The sequence below is a fragment of the Sapajus apella genome, unplaced genomic scaffold (assembly GCF_009761245.1).
Source record: "Sapajus apella isolate SASKATOON/1434 unplaced genomic scaffold, GSC_monkey_1.0 scaffold6, whole genome shotgun sequence".
Lineage (NCBI taxonomy): Eukaryota > Metazoa > Chordata > Mammalia > Primates > Cebidae > Sapajus > Sapajus apella.
This window is the reverse complement of record NW_022436946.1, coordinates 577638-583718: the sequence shown is the minus strand read 5'-3', so window position 1 is coordinate 583718 and position 6081 is coordinate 577638.

The window sequence follows — 6081 nt, the reverse complement described above, 5'->3', positions numbered from 1 at the left end:
GTAATAACTGGCTGCTTACTGTATTCAGAAATCCAAACGTGAAAACCTGTTAAACGATTATGTTCTGCTGGCCATGATGGCTCACGCCTGTAATCCCAGCACTTTGGGAGGCCAGGCGGGCGGATCACAAAGTCAGGAGTTCAAGACCAGCCTGGCCAACACAGTGAAACCCCGTCTCTACTTAAAATACAAAAATTAGCTGGGCATGGTGGTGCTCACCTGTAGTCCCAGCTACTCAGGAGGCTGAGGCAGGAGAATCTCTTGAATCAGGGAGGCAGAGGTTGCAGTGAGCCGCACCACTGCACTCCAGCCTAGCACTTTGGGAGCCCAAGGCAAGTAGATTGCTTGAGTCCAGGAGTTCAAGACCAGCCTGGGCAATATAGTGAAACCCCATCTCAATAAAAATTGCAAACAATAATCAGGCTTGGTAGTACATGTCTGTAGTCCAGAAACTTGGGAGACCTAGATGGGAGAATCACTTGGGCCCAGGAGGTCAAGGCTGCAGTGAGCCAGGGATCACACTACTGCACTCCGGCCTAAGTGAGAGTTAAATCTTGTCTCAAACATCTTTCCCAATCAATGGGATTAAAATGGAGAGAGCATGCTGGGCTAATTATGTATAAAATAATTAGCTTCTACAAAAGATACAAAGAAAATTGTTAGTACTTTCCTATATTGAAATGAAATTTTTCTTAGAACAAGAAGGATAGGCCCATATTAAAGATTAAAAACCATCTGCATTAACTCCTGAATATAGTAAGTGTGGCTTAGGAGAATCACATGTGAACGCTTCAGAAAGCTGAGACAGCATTACAAAGGAAAATTATTCCTAGAAAAACGATGGCAAGGTTTCTGTCATAATCAGCAAGGTAGACAATGTATGAAAAAGTGTTTATCTTGGAAGTCACACTTAAGAGGGCCTCTGGCCGAGCATGGTAACTTATGCTTGTAATCCCAGCAGTTTGGGAGGCTGCGGCAGGTAGACCACGTGAGGTCAGGAGTTTGAGATCAGCCTGGCCTATGTGGTAAAACCCCATCTCTACTAAAAATACAAAAAAATTAGCCGGGTGTGGTGGCACACACCTGTAATCCCTGCTACTAGGGAGGCTGAGACAGGAGAATCGCTTGAACTGGGAGGTGGAGGTTCTAGTGAGCTGAGATCTTGCCATTGCACTCCAGCCTGGGTGAGGGACACTTAGACTCAAAAAAAGAAAAAAAAAAAGAGGACCTTTGACAATGAGGAATATTTTTTAAAGGGACAACAAGATTGTGAGTTTAGCTCAGGTCAATTAATAGTGATTCATTGCTTACTACGGTTCAGATACTGGTAAATAGTTAATACACTAAGACATGGGCCCTGTTCTTGATCTTGCAGCCCAGTAGGGGGAGACAGGCTCCTTAACACATTCCTTTGAGCACACTTTAAGTTCTGCACAATGGGCTTTTGAAGCAGAGTGCAACTTAGTCCAGATTGCTGGAGGCCAGTAAAAGCTGTCTGAAGAAAATGACACCTAGAAGGAGTCTTGAAGGATAAGAAGGATTTAGCCAAAAATGGCAAGAAACAGTGAGAAGGAAACCTTGACTGGAGAGGCTATAATAATCACTTTTGAATATTTGAATATGAGAGGAATTTTGTGTGGGTGGCTCCTAAGACAAATGAAAGCAAATTTCAGTTCAGTATATGAAAATTCATTTATTTAGTGAAACCCTATGGTAAAAGATCCCGACACAAAGCAGATTCAAATATAATTGGTGATTGGCTCAACTCATAGGCTCACATGATCAGTGCGTTAACATACACCAGGACTATACCTTTTTACAGGATTGCTTTGGGTCCCACTCTTACACTAAAATCCTGCCATAATGCTGTATCAAGTAGAGCTGTTCAAATGTGAAGCCGCATTGGAAAATGGGAATATTTATCACCATATATATATATATATATACACTTTTTTTTGAGATGCAGTTTCACTCTTTCACCTAGGCTGAAGTAAAGTGGTATGATCTCGGCTCACTGCAGGCTCTGCCCCTGGGTTCAAGCGATTCTCTTCCCTCAGCCTCCTGAGTAGATGGGATTATAGATGCCTCCCACCATGCCCGGCTACTTTTTTTTTGCATTTTTAGTAGCAACCAGGTTTTGGCATGTTGGCCAGGCTCATCTTGAACTCCTGACCTCAGGTGATCCGCCCACTTTGGCCTCCCAAAGTGCTAGGATTACAGGCGTGAGCCACCATATGTTTTTAAGAATAGGGTGGATGATAATTTGTTGGGAATACTGTAGAAGGGATCATGAATTTTAGGCTGGAGATGCTTGCCAAGGTACTTTCTACCTCTAAGAACCTGCAACCCTTGAAAGAAACTATAGTTTAATAAGGGCAGTGACAATGAACAGATTCATAAATTATGGTGTTATATTACATATAGCTTAGTTTCTTATTAAAATTGGTAGAACTTGTCAATTGGCATGAAACGTAACACTGTTAAAATGTATTCCTCTTATGGTTACAAATACCCTGAAAGCCTTAAAGCCTGTACCACTTACTCACTCACAATAATCAAGGGAAATTTTATATATGGCTGCTAGAAATTGAGAAGATGTTAGCAACATATATGAAAACTTCAGAGTTTTCGGCAGTGGTCATTACAGATAAAAACAGAAGAGGCCGGGCTTGATGATTCTCACCTGTAATCTCAGCATTTTGGGAAATCAAGGTGGGTGGATTACTTGAGGTCAGGGGTTCAAGACCAGCCTGACCTACATGGTGAAACCGTCTCTACTAAAATTACAAAAAAATTAGCCAGGTATGGTGGTGTGTGTCTGTAATTCTAGATACTTGGGAGGCTGAGGCAGGAGAATTGCTTGAACCTGGGAGGCGAAAGTTGCAGTGAGCTGAGATCAGGCCACTGCATTCCAGCCTGGGTGACAGAGCAAGACTGCGTTAAAAAAAAAGAGAGAAAAGAAAGTTGGGGTGAGGCAAAAAACAGGCTTACTATTCACTGTACATGGAAAATGTGCCACCTGAGAGCCAGGGTCTTTTCCACGAATGAGAATGAGTTCAAGGCCCACTCACAGCAAGATGTTAGCCTGCTGAGTAGGATCTGAGGGTGCCTGCACTGGGCAGAGAGGGCCACTGCCTCAGCAGGCTTTAGGCTATAGTAATAGACGTTTGTACAAAGGGAAATAGAAGGGCAAAGGAAAATCCATAGCTATGGTGTTTTTAAAAAATTATTTTTATTTATTTATTTTTGAGGCAGGGTGTCACTCTGCCACCCAGGCTGGAGTGCAGTGGTGCAACCATGGCTCACTGCAACCTTCATCTCCCAGGCTCAAGCAATCCTTCCAGTTCAGTCTCCTGAGTAGCTAGAACCACAGGCCCAAGTCACCATGCCTGGCTGTTTTTATTACTGAATCAGAAAGAGTGAAAATTGGTCCTGAAGCATTGTGAGCCACTGAGTTTTCATTTTTCCCATTTAGTATGAATGTATATATTTCTCTGCCAAAATACTGTGTTTAACACCTCCTCCAGGCCCAGAGCTATTACTTACTGCTAAAACAATGTTTTTATTAAGAAGCCACCTAGTCTTATAGAATTTCTCAACAGTTGCATCCCATGTTGTCATTTAACATGTTCTTTTGTTTCCTGTAGTGTCTGTAAACTGGCAGACAGGTAAATCAGGTTCAGTTTTGTTGCTAGGAATTGAGGAAGGACAGCTAGGCTGATAACAGTCCTTGAACTGATATTTAGGGTAATGGCAACTATCTGAATTATCTGGTTTACTTTTCAGTGCTAGGAAAAAACCTACCCTGAGCTGAACAAGTATGTGTTTTTACTTACTCCTGGAATGCTACAAAATGAAAGACAAGTAGTTCCTTCTGGGCAGGAAATTTCATATGTGGTATTAGTTACTCCTTTTGTATGGCATCAGGAAGCACATAATATCTACTTGTGTAAAAAGAAGAAAACTTCAGATGCATTAAATAATTAAATTCCAAATGCAATCATTACATGCAAAATATAAAAACCACAAAATAAAATGAATTACAGGTTAACATTTACATAACTCTAGGACAGGATAACATGATGCCAGGGGACAAAAAGTATTAAGAAAGAAATCAAATGATTTGGCCAGGTGTGGTGGCTCACCCCTGGAATCCTAGCACTTTGGGAGGCCAAGGTGGGTGGATCACCTAAGGTCAGGAGTTTGAGACCAGACTAGCCAACATAGTGAAACCCCATCTCTATAAAAATATAAAAAATTAGTCGGGCGTGGTGGCACATGCCTGTAATCCCAGCTAGTCGGGAGGCTGAGGCAGGAGAATTGCTTGAACTGGGGAGGTGGAGGTTGCAGTGAGCTGAGATCATGCCATTGCACTCCAGCCTGGGTGACAGAGCAAAACTCCGTCTCAAAAAACAAAAACAAAAACAAAAAAAACCAAGAAACTAACTGATTTGAGCACACACAAAATGCAAATTCTATGAAAAGCACCATATTTAGCCTGGGCAACTGTGAAACCCCATCTCTACTAAAAGTACAAAAATTAGGCATGGTGGTACACACCTCTAGTCCCAGCTATTCAGGATGCTAAGATGGGAGGATCATCTGAGCCCAGGAGGTCAAGGCCACAGTGAACCATGATCATGCCACGGCACTCCAGCCTGGGCGACGGGAGTGAGACTATCTCAGGAGGAAAAAAAAAAAAAAATCAACAGAATACAGATTTAAAAAAAAAGCCCCATAAGTAAAGCTAAAAACTAAATTTAAAATACCTGTATCATACGACCAAAGGCAAAAAAACAAACAAAAACCATATATAAAAAGATGTTACAAATAAGAAAATGCCAAACTACCTCAAAAAATGAAAAGGTTATAAGCTAAGAATAAAAGCAAGTTTTAAAAGAAATGCAAATTAAACCAAACAGGTATTATAGCAGTAATCATAATGGTGAGAGGCTGGAAATATGAAATAATCAATAATAGGCAACCAATTGAAATAAATTATGGTACACGCACCTACAGCTTAGAATATTAAGTAGCAGTTCAAAATGATAATAGAAAAAATGTGTTTACTGCTAGGGAACGTGCATCCACAAAGATAATATATATATGTATATTTCATTTTATTAAGAAATTATATACATTGATGGATAGAAATGGATATGAAAAGAGTATTGTCTATTTGAAATTCTAAGTACTTAAAATTTTCTTTTGACTTTGCTTTTTCTGTAATTTATTTAGTAACAAAAAGTCTTTAAAAAATCAGTCCCAGCAATAATACTATAGACAGATCAAAAACCCAAAAACCCCTGAGGTAAAGTGGCATTAAAAAAATTGAAAATAGGCAGGGTGCAATGGCTCACACCTGTAATCCCAGCACTTTCGGAGGCCGAGGTGGGCTGATGACTTGTGGTCAGGAGTTCCAGATCAGCCCTGGCCAACATGGTGAAACCCTCTCTCTACTACTAATTAAAAATTAGCCAGGTCTGGTGGTGCACACCTGTAATCCCAGCTACTGGAGAGGCTGAGGCGGGAGAATTGTTTGAACTTGGGAGACAGAGGTTGCAGTGAGCTGAGATCATCACTCCAGCAATAAGAGCGAAACTGTCTCAAAATAAAACAATTCACCAGCCAAAAAAGGAAATATTTATTAGGACAGAAAAGCAAAGCCTTATCATAATTCCATAATTATGATTATTGGAATTATAAAGTAAATGAACACTTCAATTGTCTAATAGCAATGATTTATCATTAAGGTCTCAGGTCAATAACACATTTAAAATCTAACAAATTTTGGAAAGACAATATCATTAAATTATCTTAAAACACTACATTAGGTCATTATTATCCCTGCAGACAAGAATAAAGATGGCTGATAAGACTATAGGTGGCTAAAACAAAAGGATTAAAATGGCAAAATTCTGGTGGGGGGTGGGGACAAAGGTAAAAAAAAAAAACAAGAAAAAAAATGGCACAATTCTTCACTCTGATTATATCATCATTTGATTAATCACACGTGTTAACCATTGAATTTTAGTTTGGAAGTCAATTTGCTTATCAGTATCAAATTCTACTTTATCACAC